A 24720-nucleotide genomic window follows, 5' to 3' on the forward strand; every position below is an offset into this window, starting at 1 on the left:
ATCACAGTTTTTCAAAATTCTAGTCCCATCCTCATAAACAGAACAGAGTAATAATGAGGCTCTCTGTCACTGTGTCATAATGGAGCAAGGAGGGTAAAACTTCATTACAGTCTTTTGACTCACCTTCCATCAATGTGAGTGAAATAAACACAGGGACCCAAAATATTCCATCAGTTTCTGGATGTGTGATTTAGTTCCTTGGTGGAAAGTTCTTCATTCTTCTTCAGCAAGTGCGGGAGAAACCACCGAGACAGTATAAGCCTCAAACCTGAGCAAACTGGACTGTATGTAACTTTTCACGAAGTGCTATGCAGCTTTGAAGTGCAGATCTTAAACACCTTGAACGAGATGCATTTTTTTTTCCTGTTTAACCTTATTTGAATGTATTCATCCACATTCTTCTGCAGTTGTGCAGCTGCTTGGATGGTACTCCAGCTAGAATACAGGTGCTGAGTTTTGTCTCTGAAACCTTCCTGAGTTGAATTTGGACACAGCCCAACGTGACATAGAATAAATTCAGTTCTCACCCTTCATTCAGTATTCAACAACATTAGGACTTTAAAGGTCTGAATTATTTCTCTTCTTTGCCAGGTAAACTTCAAACTCTTTAAATTATTTCTGACTGATGTGAATGTAAAGGGAGGGGAAGCAATTTTGGCATGCACACTCAAAAAGCAGAAATTATATTTTGCAAAGAGTTCAAAATTATGCAACTCATTTTTTTGTGATGTTCTCAGCCTGCACTCAGTGAAGGTGCTTATTCAGGACCTAATTTTCATTTGCATGACAACTGTAACACTGTATTTTGGGATATCATCTGGGCTCTAACTCTGCCAGAGGATTTTTATTTTTCCCCAATAATCAATGCAATCCCTGGCTTTGCAAGTCCTTGTTTCGGGGTGCGGACATCCAGCCAAGAGAGGGAGCACTACTTTATTTAGCAAACCCAATTTCCAGCACTGCCAATGTTGCTGCTGGCTGAACAGATAAGGAGGTAATTATGGAAAAGTTATGCAAGCCTTTTCCCCTAAGAACTGGAGGAGGACAAAACAATTGCCAATGGTACAAAAACGTGAGGGATCATTTTCAAGCCATTGTGAGGATTTGACAAAAAAGAGAGCAGGGGAAAAAAATGTGAAGTATTACCCATTAAAACAAAAGACACCTCCCAGGGTGCAGCCCAGACCTGGGGTTCAGCTGCTACCCATGAACAAGCAGAGCCCCCTGAGCCAGTGCAACCTGTATTGAATCTGGGGCCATCTGTTACCTCATTTATTAGAACTGGTTAAAAAAAGATTAAATTCTTTGCAAAGAGTCCTGCTGGTGAATTCTGGCATTTTTTTTCAATGAGGACTTAATTGCAAATCTTATTTATCCAGTCTACAGATCTGCCACTCTCTGTTTACATGGTAATGTGGCAGTACACAGCTACTGTAGGAAAACCAAACCAAGACAAATAAAGTTTTGCATGATTCTTTGTTTTCTTCTTTCTGAAATAGGTCTCTGGCATTGTTTTGACAGGGAGTTGTACTCCAAGATTTGATCTCCCTTAGTAATTTTTATATTCAGGGTTTACTTGCCTGCAACTTTAAACTCATGTTTACGCTTTCCATAACTGCAAAGAAGAAATTAAATATATCAAAACTGTACTTAAATAGATATATAGATACACACACATGTATATATATATATCTCCTAAGAACTGTGGTTGCATGAAATTGAGAACTTTTAATAAGGCAAACTCTCTGGTCCTGAATCCTACTGTGGAAAAGAATAGGGAAACTTTTCACAGAGGAACCCCAACACTGCAGGGAGAGAAACGCACTTATGTCAAAAGAGCCCTGTGGACACTCATCTCTGCTTGCCTGGCTTTTTTTGTGGCGCAGGCCACTGTGCAAAATAACCCAAGTAGGAGAATAAGGCCCTGAGATAATAAGACAACTGCAAATAGCCAGCCTCGAAGAAAAGTTAGGTTTTATTTGGATTTTCAGTCTTTCAGAAAACCTTCCCTCCTGCTGATTAAAGGCCTATATCTCTGGCTTCTCTAGTGTACCTTTTCCAGTCTTTCCTGGCTGTAAAGGCTGGTAGATCCCTTAAATATACCTGCAAAAGATAAAACGAGAAGGAAATACGTGGAAGATGCAAACAGAGGCTTTGGTAATGTAGGAAGCAACACCTAAGAACAATGAAAATAACACAGAAAGCCATAGATGAATTAAAAATGCATTTAAAAAGATAAAGTAGTCATCACGTTAAATTTTTATTTCCTTTTATCATTTAGTTCTTCAAATTGCTTCCCTTTCTCTTGTGTTTTGATTACATCCATGTTTAGTCCTGTTGTCTGATCCAACTTAAAGCTTCTTTGGCTTCATTGTCTAGAAATATGATCAAAGGGCAAATGTTTATAACTCTGGAAAGTTTCCTTCCACACAAGTTTATCACTCTCCTTGGAGGCCAAGGACACAGGAAACACAGGCTACGTCCAAGCTTACTTTATCACCAAAGGATTTTTAAGAACTGCAGATGCTCATAAACAAGATTTGGCTGAACTCTTGACTGACAGGCTAGAGCTGCAGTTTGATATCAGTGTATCCAGTTTCCTGCTGATAAACCTGAGCTCTAATGTAGTGCTCTGAAACTTCAACATAGGCATTGGTGGGTGGAAAAAGTTGTTTGTAAGGTGTTTTTTATATTCCTGGATCTGAGCATACTTGAAGCCATGGAGTTGCAGAGCAGTTGAGAGGTCTATTTTAAGTTATGCTGCACCAGCACATGGAGGACTGGGTTGCGGAGGGTGTCTACTCCATTACGCTGTATTTAGGAAATGGTCAAAAGCAAGGAAGGTCAAGGTTGTGTACATGGTCTCTCAGTTTTATGCACCAACCCAATAGAAGGCAAGAACATCAGAAACTGAGGCTAGACTTGAACAAGTACTGCTGCTGCAGAGTGAACAAATGTGAAAACACACAGGTTTGTGCCAGCCACCCTTATCTCCCATCATTTCCTAATGCCAAACTCCTAGTATTTTCTTTGTATGAAAATGAACAGATGTGAGTGTGGAGCTCAGAATTAGTGCTAAGAAAGACTTCAGGAAATCCAGTCATAGCCTGCAAACATCTCAGATCAGAAAAGCCTCTGTATTTGAAAAGGTTGTACAGTTACATGGAAATTGTTTGATATCTTGGAACCTGAAGACTGCAGGCTTCTTAAAAACACATGACATCGATGTATTATTTAGGAAGCACTGCATTCCCTAGAGCACCCACCAGCTAACTTTCTAATATGACTGAAAAATGTTGTGAAGAGGAGGAGTACCCCAGCCCTTCACACAAGGGACTAGCTCCTCGCTGAACATGGACTTTCTCAGATGCTTTCGACTTGCGTTGTTGCAGTCATATCTAACTAGCTTCGTGATTTTTCCCTCTGTAAGGCTGCTTCGTGAATCCTCTTGGTACTACGCAAATAGCTAGTGTGAGGTGTTACCACTCACATACACTGGTTTGTTCTTTGCCACCTCGTCTGAACTCTGCCATTTCAATGGGCAGCCAGCAATAGAAAGTTTTTAATCAAACTGAAAATCCTTGCATTTACGTGGAGCCTTTTTTGTGAAAGCTGAGAGAATAGGCTGAAGAGTTAATACACCCACTCATCATCTAATCTTGACACTGGCTCACACAAAAGTACAAGTGAATAAAACTGCATCATTTTCTGCTAGTTTCTGGAGGGTTTGAGATCATGGGTCTTGGGATTTGCTTTGACACTCTGGCTTTCACTAGCATACTTGTGTAATTATTGTACATATTATCCATTTTGAAAGATTCATATTCTCTGCTTTTTCTATTGATTGGTAAGGGGTGATTTTATTGAAGGCAGAACAAATACCTCAAGCTATTGAAGGAACATGAAAATCAACGGAACTATGGGTACAGGAAGTCTACTGGGTCCTTTGTGATAAAGTTGTAGACAGTCAAGGCTGGTAGAGAGGGAACTTTCCTTCCAGACTTTGAAGGTAATGAGAAAATCAGCTAATCATTTCAGGCAATTCTTGAAAGCCTTGGAGCTTCTAACAGTAGAAATATTATGAAATATGCACTGACTCTTCTTTCTTTTGCTTGCCTGATTTTTAACTTGATGAGCCCAAAATATGTTCAGGTTAATGAAATTCTGTACTTGGAACATACATTGTACAATGCAAAGTCAAAATTGCTAATGGTAGTGTAGAAATGAGGTGTTCCGTCTAGCTGCCTGTAAGCTTAATTTCATTTCACAAGTGATTACTGCTAGTCTGCTCTCTGGCTTCTGAGACAGAAATAGTCACCCATTCATTTAGCTTATAATAATAGGCAAAGTCTGTATCTGATGTTATTCAGAACTTGCTTTGAACTGTTAAATGGTCAAGAGTTACCATGCAACTGAAAGGTGATAACTTCCCTGTGATTCTTGTTTTAAAAGGAGAGAAATTCTTTGGTTTTAACTTAGTGATGCTGCTTGTGAAACGTTCAGCTAAAGGTGTGAGCTATGAAATTCCCTCCCCTGCTGAGGACGAAGAGTCAACAAACACTGCAACCATGCAGCCTCTTTCAGTCATGTAAGAAACAAAGCCTCTCTGGCTCTGTCAAGAGGATGTGTTCAGTGTTCAAAATAGGTTAAAATAGGAGAGAGACTTCATCTCGTTTTTGGTAGTCCTTGCAGCGGAGCTTAGCATCATGCAATGATGCAGAAAGAGACCAGCAACATGAAAAAAAATATATCTGAAGATAATGCATGTCTTCAGGCAAGATCACTGCCAAGAAATGAAAGCAGGCATGTGCAGTTTGTAAAGGTCCAGAGGGCCCCTTTTGATGAATGAATAATGGGGCAACATCAAAAGTAAATTCCTGGAAATTATGGAACACCTGCTGCAGGTTCCTGCATTTTGGATATTTCATGATATTCAAGAAAGGTTTTGTATGAAATGTGAGTTGACACTGTATTCATAACTCACCAGTGATGAGCTATGTTGTACTGAGCAAACACACTGAAGTTAGCAGACCCTCAGCTTGCCATCAGACTTGCTCACTGGGGGATTATAGAATCACAGAATGGTTTGAGTTGGAAGGGACCTTCAAAGATCATCTAGTCCAACCCCCCTGCCATGGTCAGGGACATCTTTCACCAGATCAGGTTGCTCAAAGCCCTGTCCAGCCTGGCTTTGAACAATTCCAGGGATGGAGCATCCACAACTTCTCTGGGCCACCTGTTCCACTGTCTCACCACCCTCATCATAAAAAGTTTCTTCCTTATGCCCAATCTAAATCTACCCTCTTTCAGTTTAAAACCATTGACGCTTGTCCTGTCGTTACAGGTCCTGGTCAAAAGTCTTTCTCCATGTTTTCTATAAGCCCCCTATATGGATTGAAAGGCAGTGATAAGGTCTCACCAGAGCCCTCTCTCCTCTAGGCTGAACAAGACCAACTCTCTCATCCTTTCTCCATAGAAGAGGTGTTCCAGCCCTCTGATTATTTTCATGGCCTTCCTCTGGACCCGCTCCAACATGTCTTTCTTGTGCTGGGGACCCCAGACCTGGACGCAGTACTCCAGTGGGGGTCTCACCTTAGCGGAGTAAAGGGGGAGAATCGCCTCCCTCAACCTGCCGGACATGGGGTTTTTTCATGCAGTCCAGGGTACGATTGGCTTTCTGGCCTGCAAGCACACATTGCTGGCTCATACCAGCAACATTAACAATGGAGAAGGTGTTGTGAAGCTGTGATTCTTTTTTTCTGAGCTTTAAATGGCCATATTCCCTGAAATTATTTTCTCTGATATTTTCTTTTATTCCCTTCTTTGAATCTTGCTTCTTTTCTACTTCTGCTTTTCCCTCTCCATTCATCACCTCTCCAATAACCTTGTCTCCTTTAAAGAATGGAGTCTCATTTCTTCTGCTTCTAAGGTGTAGCAGCATTTTGCGGTTGTAAGGGGAGCATTTCCCTGCAACGGAAAGTTGACAGATTCAGGCAGACTGAGCTGCAGATATACATGGATACAGCTGTTGCTCATCCTAGTGGCTTGATGAGCTATCCTAGGTGATAGCTTTGGGATTATGTATCACTGGGACTTTTGGGGAAGACGATGACTTTATCCCAATGATGCCGTTCTTCTACTCGTGCTTTAAGTCCTTTGTCTCATCCAGGATATGGAGAAAACAGAGTGGACCTATGACTAGAGATCCACCACAAGTGTTGCCGTAGAGATTAAAAATCACCACCGTTTTGCAAAAAGGCAGTCTCTTGAGGTTAACTGTAGTTTTAGCTTTGTTCTGGACTTGATAGCTGGGTGATAGTGACAGTGAAATTCCCTGGGAGTCCATCACTGGATTCTTGAGATCTACTGGAAGATGCTCACTCAGCAATGCAACCATTGAACTAGGAGAACTCAACTTATCTAGTAAAGTCACATAGCACAAACATGGTAAGGCATGCAGTAAGGCCTAGCAGGGAGCCTTCAGCTTTTGAAGTGCTCTTGAAAAGCCAAGTCAATCTTATCTGTCCACAGGTATGCCTTGTCTCACATGGAGCTTCTCATCCTTTTATTTGGAGTACACTAGGTAGGCCTTAGAAATTATTTTTGAAAAGTGGCTATCATCTCCAAGGGAGTATCTCAGATTCAACAACTCAGATGAATTCACTTGCTTTTCGTCTCTTTTCTGGGGAAAAAAGAACATTAAAAAAAGATTAAGGAAAAGTATTCTGAAAACCCCAAATAAAATGTCTCTGAAAGACAATGTAGACATATGGAAAAAGAAGTAAGAACACACCAAAGCTGAAGCTAGATACAAAACCAGTCAAAGGGAGTCAGAAGGGCCTGTCTCTCTATGCCAGCAGAGCAGAAAGGGCTAACAGTGGGGCACATGGTCCTTCCAGGGCAACACCGCTGATGGGGAAGAAATGTAATGACTTACCGATGTTTATTACAGACCTAGTCTTCTTTCCTCCTAGGTATGTCAACACTGCAAAATGGCAAGGGGAATTACTGGAAGCTGCATTGTTTTATTAAGATGTTTCACCCAACTTGATACACTCTGGTTTTCAGAAGCAAATGAATGGCTCTGGCCAAAGTTTTCTGTTTTGCACACATAAGTGCACTGGCATTCACAAGTGTAAGGTTCGTTTGCACAGGTTGGCTGGCAACATTCATGCTCCTGGTGATTAAATCTTAGCTGTAAAACCCCTACCATTATAGTACACTATAGCTCGCAATTGTGTCCAGGTGCATGTGTCAAGAGCAGTCTCAGGCATGTCCATGTACTTTTCATCCTTTTATTGATTCCTTTGCACCTAAAAAGTCACAGCTGCTTCCATTTCAGGATGTACTATAGTTCTTCTTTTAAAACAGTATGACACAGTTCAGTAGCTGGAATGTGCCGCAGAGCTGGGACTGCTAGATAGCTTGTTTTTAATTTTCTCAGCAGGAAAGAGTAATGTGTAACTTCTCAGCAGAGTAACTGTCACAAAGAAAGAGGATAGAATAAAAGGCATATTTTGGCTCATGTCAAGATAAAACTGAACCAAAAAAAGTCTCACAGTTCTGTCTTTATAACTCTGAAACTGAATTTATATCAAGATTTCTGGTTCGAATGAGAAATCGGCCTCAGACACTCATTGGAGACATTGAGACAATTCAAACTTTCCAAGACTTTCAGTGTGTTGGTTTCTAGTATTTTGATTCAAACAGATCTCTAATTAATACTGTAAAAAATTACTGTAAAGAAACCACTATCAGCATAGAGTGCTGATGCAAGCGTAGGGAAGAGTAGTTAATTGGGGAAAACTTCATTACACTTTTACATTTTGCAGACTGCCTTTCACAAATACCTGGGTAGCAAACTTAGCACTCGTGGGCAATGGCCAGGGTGGCACTCTGAAGCAATAGGAATTTGACCTCACTGCTTTTATTTGCTAAAAAAGTTAACAACTGCTTTTAGATATTCTGCCAGAATTGGAAGTGGTGATTTCTTTTTAATTAAAATCTCCTAAAAACTGATGTGACAGGGTTCTCCAAAAAAAAAAAAAAAAAAAAAAGAAAAAAGGAAAGAACTGGCAAATTAATTAACTAAACTAGAAGGTCAGTTTTAAAATCCTGCTGCAGACTAATTAAATCCTAGACACTGACATTTTTGGCTAAAAATTGCAACCATAGTAATTAGTGTTGAAGGAAATTTCCATATGCCGTTGTGCCAAATGAATGAGAGTATTTCATAATTGTTCCTGTAGGACTTCTTGCAAATAGCTGGGAGGGACATGATCCTATTGTAGGAAATATGCAAAAGCATCGTAGTACTTTCATTCTAGTAATAGTGGCTCCCCAGGTCAGTTGTGTGAAGGAGGGAGAAGTCTGAAAAATGTTAGGAATATTATAAATTATTAATATAGCAGTCTCTCCTTCTTGTTGCCTAACACTTTTATAAATACTGCTATTTAAAGAAACAACCACTACTTAAATAGGACAAGCTATTAGTCAAAAGGCTGTGGATAAATACATGCTGAATATGCAATTAAAAATCACCATAGTAAACAATTTTATATGATAAAACAGAAGGTGCTGCTAATTATTTTATTTTATTTGCATATATTTAAGTTAACTATGCAGAGAGGTTTCTTCTTTTTTTTTAATCATTAACTTTTTCAGGACTGGATTTGTTAAATGTCAGGCAGTAAAATTAAAATGTCAGTATATGACATAAGGGTCAAGTAGACTTAATAAACCTGAACTACATCATTCTACATTTATTTCCAGATTTTCTTTTTCTGCTGGAAAATGTGGTAAAAATGTGAAATGTTTTTTGTATAGCCCACATGCCTTTTGGATACAATAGATTGAGTGAGTTATTCAGACCTTTCTCTTTTCAGAACATCGTGCAAACTGCTCAAAGGGGAAAAGACTGCTCCCATCTTGAAGGGCACTGATACAAGATGATGATTTGGGTAGCTTTTTCTTTAATAAATCTGTCTCTTCAAAGAAAATTAAAATGTCAGCATAAGAAAATGACCAATTTACCCAATAATTAAAATGATTAAAAGATAAATGACTGTTTCAGATAAAAAGCAAAAAGAGATAGTTCTGCTGTGCTGAAGGACCAGCCTGAAGGACTGGGCAGCCTGGGCTCACAGACCTTGCATGTGTGCCTGAAATGGTACTCTCAGCTGGGCCAGCTTCATCCTCTTGTTCCAGGGCACTGCTCATTCCTATTATGTCCCTCTTTTATTCTCCACAAAAGTGTCATGATTGGCACTTGGACAAATAGTTAACAGTCTCCTCTGCGGTCAGCTAAACTGCAAAATGCTCAGCAGTGTCACACCATATGAGCAGGGAGAGAAACTTTCAGAGTGTCTCCAAGACCTGCTGGCCTAACGTCCTTAAGTCTCCGCAGTTAGTCCACAGTTTCTTCTTTCAAAGACTAATGTGATGGTCTGTGACTGACTGCAGCAATCAAAGAGCATTCAGGTGCATGTAGAGAACAATTTTCTGGTTGATGCGTTCTTTCAGGTGAATTCATTCGGTAAAATGACTTTTCATACTTCTTTTAGAAAATTTCAGTATTTTTTATTTTATTGCAGGTGGAGAATATGTCTTTCAAGCTATTGTTTCAGGCTCTATGCAAACTTAAGTCCTCTCATGGTAAAACTCGGGGTGAGACTGAGTAGCAGGGGGATATAATCTGGGCTCATAACGGCAGAACTTCAGACACATGCAGTCTTATAAAATTGGTCACCTCTACAGTGACCAGAGGACAAGGGTGTTCCAAATCCTGGGTGCTCCAAGTTTTGCACAGGAACATGAAGTCTTGGGGGATTCACACAAAGACCACTCCATGGGGTTGTCCAGTCCACAATCTAGGAGCTATGCTAACAATCTTCCTATCCAGCCAATATCCACTCAACCTGAGTGGTTTCGCTTTGGGGATGCTCCTGCTAAAGTGTTGGGCTTCCTTCTTCTTGCAGAAATGTAGTTTGGGGTAAAAATACGTGTATTCCAGTGCTAAATACTGTACAAACATACATCTAAGTAGAAAAAAAGATAGAAACATATGATTAAAATACTTGTTTGGACCCCTCCTGAACAATGTGACAAGCCTGGGCAGGTTTTACAGATACAATGGTACCTGTTTTTTCTGGGTGCCTCAGCATTGGTTTTCCCTTGGGGAACTTAGTTCAGCAACAACCTCCCCCACCACCTATGAGACACATGTCCATCACGTCCTCTGCTAGGTCAGTGGGACATTATCCTTCCACAAAGGAAAAGAAACACTAAGTTGTAAGGAAAGTTCAAGTGTTTTGCTCTTGTGGCACCAAAATGAGCTATTGATCACAATAAATGATGCAGTTTCACAATAAGGCCACCATTTTTGCTTACATTGGCAAGTTAACAGCTTTGTCCTCTTCCAGGCCTCCAGGCCCTTTGAACGTTCAGGCAGAGGAAGGGGTTATGCTTTCCCTATGGTCATCCCCAGAACTGGAGTCCTGCAATTCTGTAAGGATTTCAAAATCTCAAGAAAAAGGGGCTTGTGATCTGCAGGGGTACAGGAGTCCTGTATTCAGGACCAAACTTGTGATAACAGGTACTTGTCCAGTGGTAAAAGTTGCTGTTAACTTGATTTAACTGTCTGTGTAGACATCGTCACTGGAATGCATTTGTGTTAGCCATTTAGGAATATTTTATTAGGGCACAGAGGAAGGAAATTTTATATAGATCTGCTGTACAACACTAGGATAGATACCTCACATCTCTGGGGTTTATTTCCTCAGCCCTAAATGGCAATACTGATGCTCAGCCACCCCTGCCTCATACACAATATGTGTATGACGAGGATACCTACACTATTTTTACAGGCTTTGAAATTTGGGAGGAGAAGAGGAAAACGCCATGGGAGGTCTTTGTCATGCACAATTTCAGAGCACCACAGTATATTTTTACGAATGACGCATTTGTATAAAGCTGTCCGAAAACGTTTTCAGCACAAGTGCATCTCTAACACAGGCATGGCGGTATAGTCTCTGGATTTTGAATGCATATTTAAAATTGAAACAGCCTTTCAATATCTTCAAATAGCAGCAGGATGCTGGATAATTTACATTGTGCCTCATGCAGGCAGGCATGTAATCCAGCACCCTGAAGCTGTGCATACCACAGACCAAGTACTAAGAAGTTACTTGTGCTTGTAGCATGTTTGAAAGGAGACGTAAACTCACTGAGCAACAGTGCTTTTCTTGAGACATCCTCTCTAAAGGCTTTGGAGCAGGTGAAGCTGAGCTAATCATTAAGAAACCCTGTAATGTCTATCATTATTTAGGTTTTTCATGTTAGGCATTGTGACAGCTTTTCCCCCTTGTCATCAGTAGGAAAAAGCAGTGGTTGATGCTCTCTTGTGAGACCGGAGCCATTTATGGCAGGCTGAGCTTTTCCAAGTTAGTATTCAGGAGTCATACGCAGTCGGTGAATGGAAAGATGATCTCAAAAAGGTGTCGAGAAGGGCCTGGCACAATGCGGGGGCTTAAGTCGCGTTCCTCTCGGCTGATTGTCAAACAAAGGTAGAGCCAGCCATTACCAAAATGTATTAATTTGTGGAGTAATACAAAAATAAACCAGCTACTTAGGGCACTAACTATTACAGGCAGAGAAATAATACAATAAATCACTGAAATGAAGAAATGTGGCAAGAGGCACTGAAAACTGAGAGATATTTTGTCACTAAATTGCAGCATTAATAGTGTTTTGAAGCTTCACATTTAAATTGCCTATTTCTAACACTCAAAATGCACATTAGGAAAATGATGCTTATTTTATAGTTACTCATTAAAAGGAAGGGGATAAATAAGATGGAGTTTTAAACTATAAATCTCTGTCATAATGAACAACCAATGAGAAAGCATGGGGCAGGCAAATAAATGGATAGTGAAAGAACAATTTTTAAAATGCTTTTGTAATCTGGGGTATAAATGAGCAACTGTCTCATCTGATCTAGGATGAATCATTTTTAGAAGATCTGAGTATGATCCTGAATGTGGGAGATACTCATATGTTACTTGATAATGAAGAAGAACTAGAAATAATTGAAAAGGTTATTTCTTTTCCCTTGCAGTAATTCAGGCATTGTGCAATTATACTATTTGTCTCTTCTTTACAGGATTGCAATTCTACATGTATTTCCCCACCTACAGATACATCATCTTTCCCCAACTAACAAGGCATAACTTCAGATTACCTCGTATAGCCTGTATGACAAATTCAAGGGAAGAATCAGAAGGAACTTACACATCACTGTGACATTTAGTCTTATTGGAAAGGTCTTTCATGATCACCTGCATAACTTTCCAGCGCTTATTAATGGCTGCTCAGTAGCCTGCTGCTGATCGACTATTTGCATAGCATCTGCATTTATCTAATCTTTATTTATTTTTTAAAGACTGCAAAGTTACAGCTCATTTGCAGTTCTTCAGGATTTGAGTATTAAACAAAAATGCAAATACAGAAGTAAGCCCTTAATGAGATGTATCCAGCTCATTTTTTTCAGCATTAACTCCATTCTTTATCTTTTTGAGCATCCACAGTATAAACTGTTCATCAGCCCCAAAACTTCATTTATTGTATCATCAGCCACTGCCATGTATTTTACAAGTTTAAATTCTCATTTTATCCACAATAAGGATAATAATGGTGTTTCAAACTGGCATTTATAGTCCAAAGGAAAATAGCTCAAATACTGTAACAAACCATCTTTTCTTCTGCACGTTGGAGAGTTACCACGCCAAAATGCACTGATACACACTTCTGGCTTGGTGGTACTTGACTACTACTTTGCACTGACTTGAAAGATGATAAAGTCACAAGATAAGGGAGATGCTAGTTCCACACACTTGTGGCTACAAAAAGGGGTCTGCTTGAGGCAATTTAGATGCCCTGAGGGAAATTCCTACCTTTGGAAGTGTCTGAGCATACATCACATTTAAACTCCTAATTTTAATCTTCTGAAGTAAATGGTATAAAACAAACTATTGCCTCCAAGAAAAGGGAACACAATTCTCTGCTTAATATCACAGTGTGGACAAAACCCTCAGGTCCAGGCCACCAGATCACTTGTCTTCTTGTGACAAAAGCTGTGTTTCACTCGTGGAGCTCTGCTTAGCTTCCAGGTGTGCAGCAGCCCTTCCCCAGAACCTTAGGAGACCTTCTTCACCTCCCTCACTTTTCGGCTGGATTGCCAGAGGTAAGGAGAAGGGATGAAAGGGAGCATGGCTTCCTCTCTCTTCAGTACTAATATTTATTTTTTTGTCTCTCCTGAAATCTTAACTGTGCTGGAGAGAACAGCCTGTGGTTCTGGTCAGCCATAAATATGACTTATCAATACCATTAGAGATCACATCCTCTCCCCAGCACTGCCAACAGCACCCATCTTTTTTCATCGCCTTGAGAGTTGTGTGAGAGTCATGGCACCCGTAGGGTAGTTTGCTGCCACTGCTGCAGAGTCACCTGTGTCCAGAAAGATGACGACAAGTCTTTCATGTCTGGCTTTCACAGCATTTCCTCTGTGATGATGTAGTCTGCAACAAGGACCATCAATCTCTCCACCGGCTTTGGGAGATCAGGTCTGTCTCTGACCATATTGATGGGCCTTTTTCTGCTGCTTGTTTTCCGCCAAATCAAAAATTAAAAACAAACTTCAGAGCCAAAAAATACCTGAGTGTTTCACGAATGCTTCTATTGCAGCAATGATGCCAGTTACGCTTCCATGCCAAAGGCAACTCCACTGTGAGCTACAGAAACCCTTATTTTTTTCTCAGAAACTGTGCCCACATTCATTAGGGTTCAGTTTTATCTTTAATTTTTTAAAAACTCCATCCTCATTCCTCCTGTTCCTTCTATGTCTTGTGCTTTAATTCATGGGTTTGTACATACTGCAGTTTTGATGGACAGGCTACACAGTGTGGGGTGCATATTGCTCTGCATGCCTCATAGCAAATTTCTGTTCACATTCATTACAAGTAGAGGCTATAAGGCTCTATAGGTTTTTCTTGCAATTTTGAAACATGTTCATATGAGTTACTGAATTTTATGCCCAGGTTGGCTTTTATTGTTAATGGGTTTATTTGGGCAACAGAGGCCAAAACTTTGTCACTGTGACAACTTTTATAGCATCTTTGGTCTCTTGCTTGGGAAAGAACAAGATTTTGCAATATGGGGTCTTAAAACCCTTGTGACAAAGACTTCATCAATGCATCAACTATAAAGCTGATAATATAATATATATGGTAATATAATAATGTAATAAATACTATAACATAAGTAATACAATAAAGATGGTAATATAATACAATTCTGGGGGGTTTACTCTTCTACATTTTCTTTGGATGCTGCAATGTTTCTGAATTTTCACAGTGGAAAATTTTATAAGTGGCTTGTCTTCATTGTTAGTTCATTTGCACTAAAGAATTATCAGCTTCACAAACTTCTTTGTAGCTCCCAGTGGAACTAGTGCAATTATAAAGTTGTGCCAATTTGGCTTCTTAGCAGAAGGTATCTATTGGAAGAAAACAAATCTCTACATTACATTCCATCATGAACAAACAAATCGTTTTAATTGGCTGCGTAATGAGATGGCCTTTTGTAAAATACATACTGGGGAAGTTCACTGTTAAAGTGGATCTCAAGTTCTACACAGGATGAGCACTGCAGCAAAACTAATTGTATGAAGTACAGCATGGCTATATCTCAGCTTTTGAAATGTAGATCATTCATGTATTGCTTTTTATTATCTGTTTAGCTAATTTTAATGATTTAACAGGCTCTGAAATCCCGCTATTTTACAACATTACGTACTTGGTTTTCATTTGTTTAAGAGAAAACAGTGAAGTGTTACACTGCAGTTATAGGTCAGCTTCATTTTTAAAGGATGCTATATTTCATTGATTCTTAAAACATTACTGATTTTAAACAGATAACTTCAGAGTTTCTAACATACTATGTTTAGACTGCTTATTTCTACTGCAACATTTTCTTTCTGTAGATGACTTTACTAATTGTGCAAACTGGTATCTTTCTGGTAGCAGAGCAGGTGCAGCTCTTACCTTTGAGATTATGGAATCCATCCCCACAATAACTTCATAACCCTTTGTAAAATCTTTCTTATTCCCGCCTTGTGGTGAGCATGGCTGGTGCCCATGCCAGCATCCAGCCCACAACACAACACAGCAGAAGTGGCAGCACACCCACAGTGGCAAATTCCCTGGCTATCCCCAAGGTCACAGATGTGGGCATGTACAGCTTGGGCTGAGTGAAAGGAGGTTTTTAGGACATAATTAGAAGGTCCCAAAACCCCATCTGTCCTGTGATTTTGTTGGTGAGGTAAGTGGTAAGAATTTCTTGTATAACTGAGTGCTTCAGCTGTCTTTTTCACAGTGAAGCTGAACAAAGTAGATTGGCTTTGTGGGGGAAAACAAGTTCAATCAATGCATTGCAGAGCTTTTGTGCATTTGTGTGCCTGTGTGGTAGGTAGCCCTTATTGGGGATTTTCTTGGCTGTCCCCCGGCACATAGAGATGGGCCTGTGGCAACTTGGCTGGAGCTTGAGAAGAGGTCATAGAGGAAAGTTAGAAGGGTCTTTACAGGATGTAAAGGAATATTTTGTCCATTTTCCAAAGTCTAGCCACTAGATGGTTTTGTCTTATTAGGGTTATCTTTCTAATGAAAAACTCTACTGTTGTTTTGTACAATCTTACTGCCTTAAATTTTGATTGCATAAAGCACATGCACACATTCACACACATCTGCTACTGTTGAGATCCCCACCAGCTAAAAGGTATCAGCATCAGCATTGTGGTGGATAAGCATGGTCTCAGAAGACACAACCACTAAATATTTCTGAGGTAAAGGCTTAGAAATGTCTAAATAATGAAAATGTGTGAAAGGAATTAAAAATGGAGTTGTACTTTTAATGCAAGTACTTCCATCCAGCTTTTAAAACATTTTCATAAGGTATCTTAAGCTACCACATTTCTTTTTTCATTATGAACAATGTATCAGGAATTTCTAAACTTCTGCTTTACTATATATTTTTTTCTACTTTTTCATACTCACTTTTGATACTTAGACATTATCCCTGCTTGGGCTTTTTTGCCTTCGCCAGGAGGTGCTGTAGAACATAAAAGCAGAAAGTGGGAAAGTCATATTTGAGAACAAGGTCTTTAAGGTAGAGACATCAGTGAAGTCCTGATCCACTGAGATGCTTAAACACATATAGTTGGAAGCTCATGAATGGTTCCATTAACACCAGAGACAGTATGTGTGTACTTAAAGCTTAGGTTGAAGCTTTGCTGGTTCAGAAGCACGTGGTGTTTGGATTTGGGTTTTCAGCCTAAGTTGATGTCAACAAAAAATTTTTATTTTTCTGTGAATGTTTTAGTGCCATGTCAGAAATGGCATTGCTTGCTTCATACCATTGCAGGCTTGCAAAGATACCCCCACTACCGTAATCTGCATTAGTTAGTGCCTTTTTAGCGGAAAAGTCAAAGATTAGATGGACCATAGAAATGAGCAACTTTTATGTCTTCGAAGTGGCTCCAGATCAGCTGGCAGCACACTGCTGGATTGGCCTGACTGCTACCTTTGCTATATTCGGCTGGTACCTTTGGTGCATTTGTCCTGGCGTTGGGGGGAAAAAAGTCAGTGTTTCCATTGCAGTGTCTTTCAAAAGCACTGTGTTCACCAACATTAAATATCTCTCCATTTTATTTCAAAATACCTGTTCCTGTGGTAACTAAATGCAATACCCATCGTCATACCTAGTATTCAGCAGACGCTTGCCTTGACCTCACCTCTCCAAGCATCCAAGGTTCATTCCTCTCCTTTATACCCACAGCGCATCTCACAGCCTTTTGCAAAACCTCAGCTGAGCTTCTTGCTTGACAAACACATCCTTTTCCCTTCAGTAGTGGTTAGATACAGGTACGCAGTTCACATTAGAAAAGATTGTTCGACTCATACTAATATTGAGTTGCTGTATTGCTGCTGAAGCTGAGGCTGCACCCTGTCTGATGCTGGCACAGAGGTGCCTGGGCCACCAGGACGCTTCTTGTCCCTGAAAGTTCCCAGTGCAACAGCAGTCCCTGTTGCAGCCCCAGTGCTTCAGAAAACTCAGAAATTTAGGAATTGGTATCCCAATCTCTGTTTTGTATGAAATTACTTCTATGGGGTGTTTGGACATGTTTTCATGAATCAGATATGTTTGAATTATTTACAGAATGTGCTAGCTTCAAAGAACCTAATTAGAGTAGAGTAGCATGTTTTAGGACCTAAAAAAACAAGCTCTGCTCCTGTGAGTAATTACTGCTGTAATGAACAAACTCAGGAGAGTGAAATGCATGAACAGATTCTGTGGGACCAGGGCACAGAACATATTTTCAAGTCCAAGGAGTTTGTCGGTGTAATATCTATGAAATGCTACAAATATTTGTAGCGAAAGAAATAACAGTACTGAAACTTTATAGTGCAACATCGTCTAGTCAACATCAAAGAGGCAAATATCTTTTTTTCAGCATGAATTAATACAAAACCAGTATTTACTCACCTACAATGGAATTCAAATATTTGCAGAAAATACTATATTTGAATTTTACATCAAAATAGATCATATTTAGCCTCTGTGCTGCTGACACACCTGTTATCTCAAGTTCTTTGTCTTCATTTCAGCAGTCACAAACTCCACCATAAACCTTAAGGACTTTCACATTCCATGATTCAATTTATAGCAGCTTCAGTTACCAGAAGTGTCCTTATAAAAATGACATCCAGACATTCCCTACATATTTCTGCACCATAAATTCCATATGAAATTCACTTGGTTTTAAAGTCAATTCAAGATTCATTGATCAGGAGTGGAGATTCAGCCTGGTAGCTTCAAGTTAAACTGTGTTATTTCTGTACTTTATGTACCATTGCTGACTTTAAAAATTGTAGAATAAGAACTTAACAGGAAATTCTCCAGGGAAGTGTTTGAGACAGAATGCGGTATGTTCTTGTGTAGCTATATTGCCTCTACTCTGGTGACAGAAAGAAAAATATGTTTTTTTCAGTAAACTGAATGCATATCTCTCAAAAGTCTCACAGGGAATGGTTATTTATAACACCAAGCTGCCATTTTAGGATGGGGGTTTTTTTTTTGTTTTTTTTTGACTGCTGCCAATAATAAGGGTTCCAGGCAGCGAAACAGATCCCATAATGACTGTTTTACCACTTATGTTCTTGTCGGTGTTTTAGAAAGTAATCTTGAACTTCCGTTGAGATGCTAAGACTGAAATTTGGACCAATTCTGGTCATTAAAACCCCCTGGCTCTGAACATATCAGGTCTGTAAAATATAGCTATACTGGTGATCAAAAACCCCTCACCTGTGGACAGCTGTAAACCTATTTACTTATTACTGTTCTTAAATCCCTGCAGGGTGAAAGAGAAATGAAAGATGTCCTAGCTCTCCCCTTTTTTTTATTTGCAGCATATCTGACCTGTACCTCAGCCCTTCAGTTATGATTTTACTGTGCACTATTTACAAAGCACAGGTAACAGCAGCCTACCTTGTATACTCCAAATCAAAATCAAAGGACCTTCTGTATGTCAGGGATATTCTGTTATTAAACCCCAACATTATTAGTTTTTCTTTCCTTTTGACAACAGAAACAGAAACGTGTCAGTGAGATAAACTCTTCAATTATCTGGATTTTTTTGAAGGGCAGATCTGAGCCTTCTGAACCTTATCCTATTTTTAACAGAATTTGCTACAAATATGGAAGAAGTGGCTTGACTGCTTGCCAAATCCTCCAGATCCAACTTAAACACCCCTTCCTTCTCACTGGCTTTGTCTAGACTAGGATCTGTAGGGGGTTCATTTGCAAATGTTTGCTAACCCTTTCTAACCTGTGTGAAAATTCAGGTACTTGTAAGGCAGATTGCCGTTAAGAAATACTGATCTGACCTCGCTAAAACTTCTCAGATGTCTGTGGCCATGGTCAGCTGCTGAAGCAGTGGCTATGAGGGCATCAGGCATTGCTGCCTGGCAGCTTCTTGTTCCTATGCTGCTGAAAGCATCACATCAGTGGATTTTTCTCCCTCTGAATGCAGCATCAGCTCAAGGTACCACTAAATGCTGTTCATAATAAGCCAGCAGATATTGCACTGAGGCAGACAAGGAGCACGGGCATCCACTGCATGACTCAACCAGCAAAATAAAGTCTTCATGTGGTGACTGCTTGATTAGCCTAGCAAAATCTATAAACCTCGGCAAGGGTTTTCTCTGAGGCAGAAATGCAGGACTGTACCTGAACCAAATATTTGGGAAAGGAAAGCCCTCAAAGAACATGGGCGCACACATGTGCAGGCCAGGGAGGAGATTCAGAAAAGGCGCACGTGATGCACTATCTTGTGATGTGCATGATCCTCAGGAATTCATTTAGGCACCCTTCACTCAGAGCCAGACTTTGAGTCTCCCAAAAGTCATATTCAAAGCTTGCAGGTACTCAACTTGTAGAAACCTTGAATGTTGAGCTGAAGGTCAGTTTCCATGTTTTACTGTGAGTTTCTGGCCTTTCTCTTGAATACATGGCCTAGTTATTAAATTCTTATCACAGGTACTTGTTCCTAAACGTTAGAGGACGTTTGTAGTCTCTGTCCCCTACCATTGCCCTTAGGATCCCAGTATATAGAAACAGGCTTTGTGAGGACAGTGTATAAAGTTTTTCTTCCTTATGAAGAATCTCACTGATGTGAGGGGGAAGATGTTTATCACTGCCATGCAGAAACCCTCCTGCCAAAGAGAAAATTGCTTGCTGACTACCGAAGCTGGAGGAACAGCGAGAGATGGAGTGAACAAAGGGAGAGGGAGAGGCCAGCCCCGAGTTGGATGTCATTCTTTTCCATTGTTAAAGCCACATTCATTATTTTTGGAGTCCGAACAGTTACATAGTAGAACATTCTCTTGACCAGTGTTTACCTCATTTTTAAAATACAACTTTCATTATGTGTTAGAGCTCATACAATATTCATAAACACAAGTGTCTGCATTGCTTCCCCTCCGACATAACCTTCAAGCTGTTGAAGTGGAAACCAGGTTTTGTTCTTGTTGCTGTTTTTAACTTGGCATAATATTTGCAAACGATACTTGCTGGATTTGCTGAGGTGCAGAAGACTGGTTCTGCGGATCACAGCTTCACTCCAGAATGGAAAGGATGGCCCAAACAAAAGACGGTGGGGGAAACTTTGTTTCTCTGACAGAGATAATTGTCACTCCAACATGAAATTTTGGCTCATCCTGTTTTGAACAGGTGGACAGATTCTTTGAATCCCTGCTGAGAAAAAAACTTACATGATTCCGTTTCCTTACCTTGAATTAATTAAGAGGTTTTTAAAATGTTGGAACATAAGGCTTGAGTTGCTAACTAAGACACGTGGTTAAGACTTGAGATACTACACTTTTCTGTTTTGCAAATATATCTGAAAGGTTAGCACCTAGTGAAGCATGCAGAGTCATCTTATAAAAACAAAATCTGAAGTGCATCCATAAAGATTTTTGGCCAAATTAAGACCTGATGTTTAAGCAGGTGCACCTTCCCCATTGTGTGGATAGAGTTTGCCATAAACTGCAGCCTAGAGTTATTGACATTAAAAAGCAGGTGGAGTAAATTTATCCTCTTCTAATTGGACTATAATATTCTCTCATTAGAAAACAAAGCAGCCACCTCAGCATCACAGGCACAGAAATCATCACAACTTTCTGTTGCCCAGAAAGGTTAGGAAGCTGCTGCTTTTTTCTTCTCTTCTCTTTTGATTAGGTATTTAGAACAGGAAGTTCACATTATGTTTCTTTCTCTCCCAGACCTGGTGATTTTTAACACAATTTTTTCCATGGGCTGTGAAGCCTGAGCTCTTTTCTGGAAGAATAGAGTAACCATTGTCCCTTGGTGACAATTCAGGCGTATCTGCAGCTTGTGTTGCTATACCCAAATTAGCTTGACCTGAGATGCTGGGCAAATTGTTGAAATACCGTACACTCATTCTCTGAATTAAGAATCCACTGATGGTGTTTAATTTATGTAGGGTTTTTTATGTACAGATATTGATATGTTTTTATGCTGATGATTTCTGAAAGGCGAGAAATGGTTTGAGCGTGAAGAATGTGACTGAGACTCAGGGGATCTGTGTCCTCCTCCTCCCCACTGCCACTCATTTCTCGTCTGACTTTTGAGCAAGTCATTTACATCTCTTTGCACCAGTTTCCCAGTGCACATAAAGGAGATTTTACAGCTACTTCAGAATAATTCATTAATAACACTAATATTATTTCCTCTCTTCACCTGTATTGTTCCATTGGGATAGAGACTCTGTGCCTACACAGTAACTGGCAGGAGAAACACTGTTATAATTGGGGCTCTTTAAGTGTTTGTAAGTGTCCAATTAGTGAAAGCTGGTTTTCCTAAACTATCCTGCCACGCGTGTGGATGTGGCACATGCTCTGGCAATGAGACACCTAAGAAGGACTGTGATTCTCCAGCTGTCACTTATCATTCATCTGCCTCTGCTCCACTTTCAACCTCCCTTCCAATGGTAAGTAGGGAGACAGCCCTTCCCATTTATAGCAAACACAGGCTACAGACATGGAGTTCATACATTTCCAGTTTCCATGCTACAACAACTGTAATGAACAACCACTTCCCCTGACCTCCTGCAGTGCTGTGTGCTCTCCGCTCCACATGAGGATGGAGAAAACTCAATGTTTCTTTGGAGTCCTTCAACACCTTTCAGGTTTGGCCCCTTGGCAATTAAAGGATGGCTTGAAAGCATGCTAGAAAATGTGATTCTTTAGCTCTGCAGCACTTCTTCATTTAGTACTTTACAAGTGAGTTGTAAAAATTTGCCCTGGAGACAGGGAAATGCAAATATAAATTAGATGGAGCACTAATAACATTACATTACAGAACAATGCAAACCATTTTGGACACCCCACAGAGAAGATATCCATGCATTCCTTTCTGAATCATCTTTATGGAAATTTCTGTAAACGTGCCGTTATTAAAAGAGAGTAGCAATTATTTCCTTCTTTGGTTCATCAGTTGCAGGGAGGGGGAGAATCGGCAGGGGAATTAATTTTGTTTTCTTCCCTCTTCTCTTTTTCTTCCATGTGCTTGTCGGAGAGCTCTCACACAACAGGAACTGACAGCACAGAAGCCTCCGCTGGTAGAAGAGAGCAAGGAGGATGGGAGAAGTGGTCAACATCGTTACAGATGGGCTCCGTAGGTGGAAGTAGTTAAAAGAGTAGCAGAAGCAGACAAGGTTGCAGCTAACAAGGCTACTTAGGAAGCCAAAGCTATTAAGATATGTTGACATAGGATTTGCAAGCTTCACAGGGACCATCATTATAAATTAGATTTAGTATTGATCAGTCAATTCAGCATCAGGGCTGGAGGAAAACTGGACACAGAGTTCTTTACAAAATTGGCACTTCAGATTCTGCCTTCTGATTAACACAGAAGAGCAGAAAACCCCCGTCTCCTGACTGACCTCTAACGGTGTGACTGCTGTCCTCTTCCTGGGGGCAGGCAGAAAGTTGCAGTCATTTGGAGTTGATATAATCTTTCAAAATTGCAGTTGTAGTCATAACAAGGACATTAAAAATGTGCCTGTGAGATACAAGTTAAATCCAACACGTCTGCAAACGCTAGCAACTCCTTGCTAATGAGGACTACTGGAGATTTTGCAAGCATACCGTTCAGGATGAAAACCGGCTGGCTGTGTGTTACAAGGTGTACTGGGGAAGGGATCTGGTGATTTAACACATGGGGAGAAAGCAGCTTCTGAGGCTCATTAGATCAATGGGGATTCCAGCCTTATACTTTGAATTATATACCCTCTCTTCTAACATTCACCTTTTGCTGTGCAACGCCCACGCCTTCCTCTTTTTTTTCCTCTTTTCTCTTTTTTTCTCCTTTTGTTCCAGCAGTGTATTTTCATGCCTTTCCAGTAAGCACCACCAGAGCAGAAAATACCCAAGGTTTATAAGGAAGCCACAGGTAATTCAGTGCAGCTGAAGGTTTCTTTGTCCAAAATGAAGGTTTCACTGCCCTCTCTATCACTTGGCAGTGTTTAAATTCCTAAAGAAAATTGCTACCAGCAGCTTGACATGCACTCAGGGACCAAGTGCTCTCACCATGCCAAACCCCAGATAAAATGCAGCTGGCAGGGGGAGATGATGGTGATGCACCTCGTCCCACTCCAATCACCCAGCGGCCAAGTACCCCTCCTGTGGTACTGAGACTGGTTGAGACTTTTTCCCCTGCCTGACTGACTTGAGCTCAAGCCCCAGATCTCCAAGGCGTGTGCAGGAGTGTGATGGTACTCCCTCCACTTGCTTCTTCCTCATGCAAGAGAACAGCGACATTGCCCCAGGTGCGAGCTCTGCGCCACGCCCCTGCCGATGGTGTTTCTGAGTGGTTGATCTTGGCATCTCACCACGCAGACTGTAGGTCTTGTTGGTCCCATTTCTAACACTCCACAACACACGGTTTGTCTGGGTATCCCAGACACCACGCCGGCTGTGTAGGGTTGCATGTTGTATTCACCATGTCCCCCTGTGTGTCCATCCCTCTGTGGCTTGCTCTTCCCACCTCTTCCCATTCCCAGACATGGCACAGGGCATCTCTGGCCCTGAGCAGACGTTCGTGGTCCCCCAGGCAGGACTGGCACTGGCCTTTCCTTACACCTCTTCCCTCACCCTTCTGGACTGCTGCCTTCACACAAACATCCTGTGCTTTAAAACCCTTCATGTCCATTGGCACCAAGAGTCAATGTTTGCTCTTAGGCAACTGTGAGCTGCTACCAGGCCCCTGGAAGCAGCTGCTGTGAAAACGGAGAAACCCCAGATGACATGTTAACATTTAGCGATTAATACTTAATGAAGTATAACCTCCCTTTTCCTTGTCAGTGAGGAGAGGCGAAGCTCCATGGACAGTGAGGCCCTACTGGGCTTGGCCCTGGTTCCTGGGGATCTTGCCGGGCCACTGCCACTGCCTTTCATCTGATCCTCCAACCTCTGCCTGCAGGAGAAAGCGTCTTCCTGGGCTCGCTTCCCACCTCTTGGGTCTCTGGTGGGAACGGGAAAGTGGGAAATGCCCTTCGGAAGACACATAGAGGAAACCAGGGCTGCTCCAGGGACCTAAGGGGTGGATCAAAAGTAAATGAAACCTTTTAGTTAGGAGGAACTGACTCTCTGCCGACCCCTACAGCATCAGGCTTCAGTAACTCTTATGGGGTATTTTTAAGCATTCCCTTGGCTTCAGAGAAGTGTGGGATGCATGGCCGGCATGCTGGTGGCCATGGCCAGGAGCCGGGGAGGGGGCCAGTGCCGGGGCGTGGGGCAGCCTCCTCCTCGGTGGAGCAGGGGGGCTCACACGGTTTCTCCCAAAGCCGAGGAGATCATCTCCCTCAGTCCGTGAGCCGTGGCAATGAATTCTAGCTGAGTGGCATGGGGAAGCAGCAGGAGAGTGGGGGACAAAGGCTGGCAGTGGGAAAGGGGCCGCCAGCATCCTCCCGCTGCCGCATTGTGGTGGCGTGAAGGGGGATGCTCGAATGCCTGACTGCAGAGAGGGCTGGGAGAAAGAGACTCTTTAAGTGAGACTATTCAAGCCTTTATGTCTCATCTCTTCACCTGC

The sequence above is a fragment of the Gavia stellata genome, chromosome 4 (genome assembly GCF_030936135.1).
Source record: "Gavia stellata isolate bGavSte3 chromosome 4, bGavSte3.hap2, whole genome shotgun sequence".
In the NCBI taxonomy this organism is placed as follows: Eukaryota; Metazoa; Chordata; class Aves; order Gaviiformes; family Gaviidae; genus Gavia; species Gavia stellata.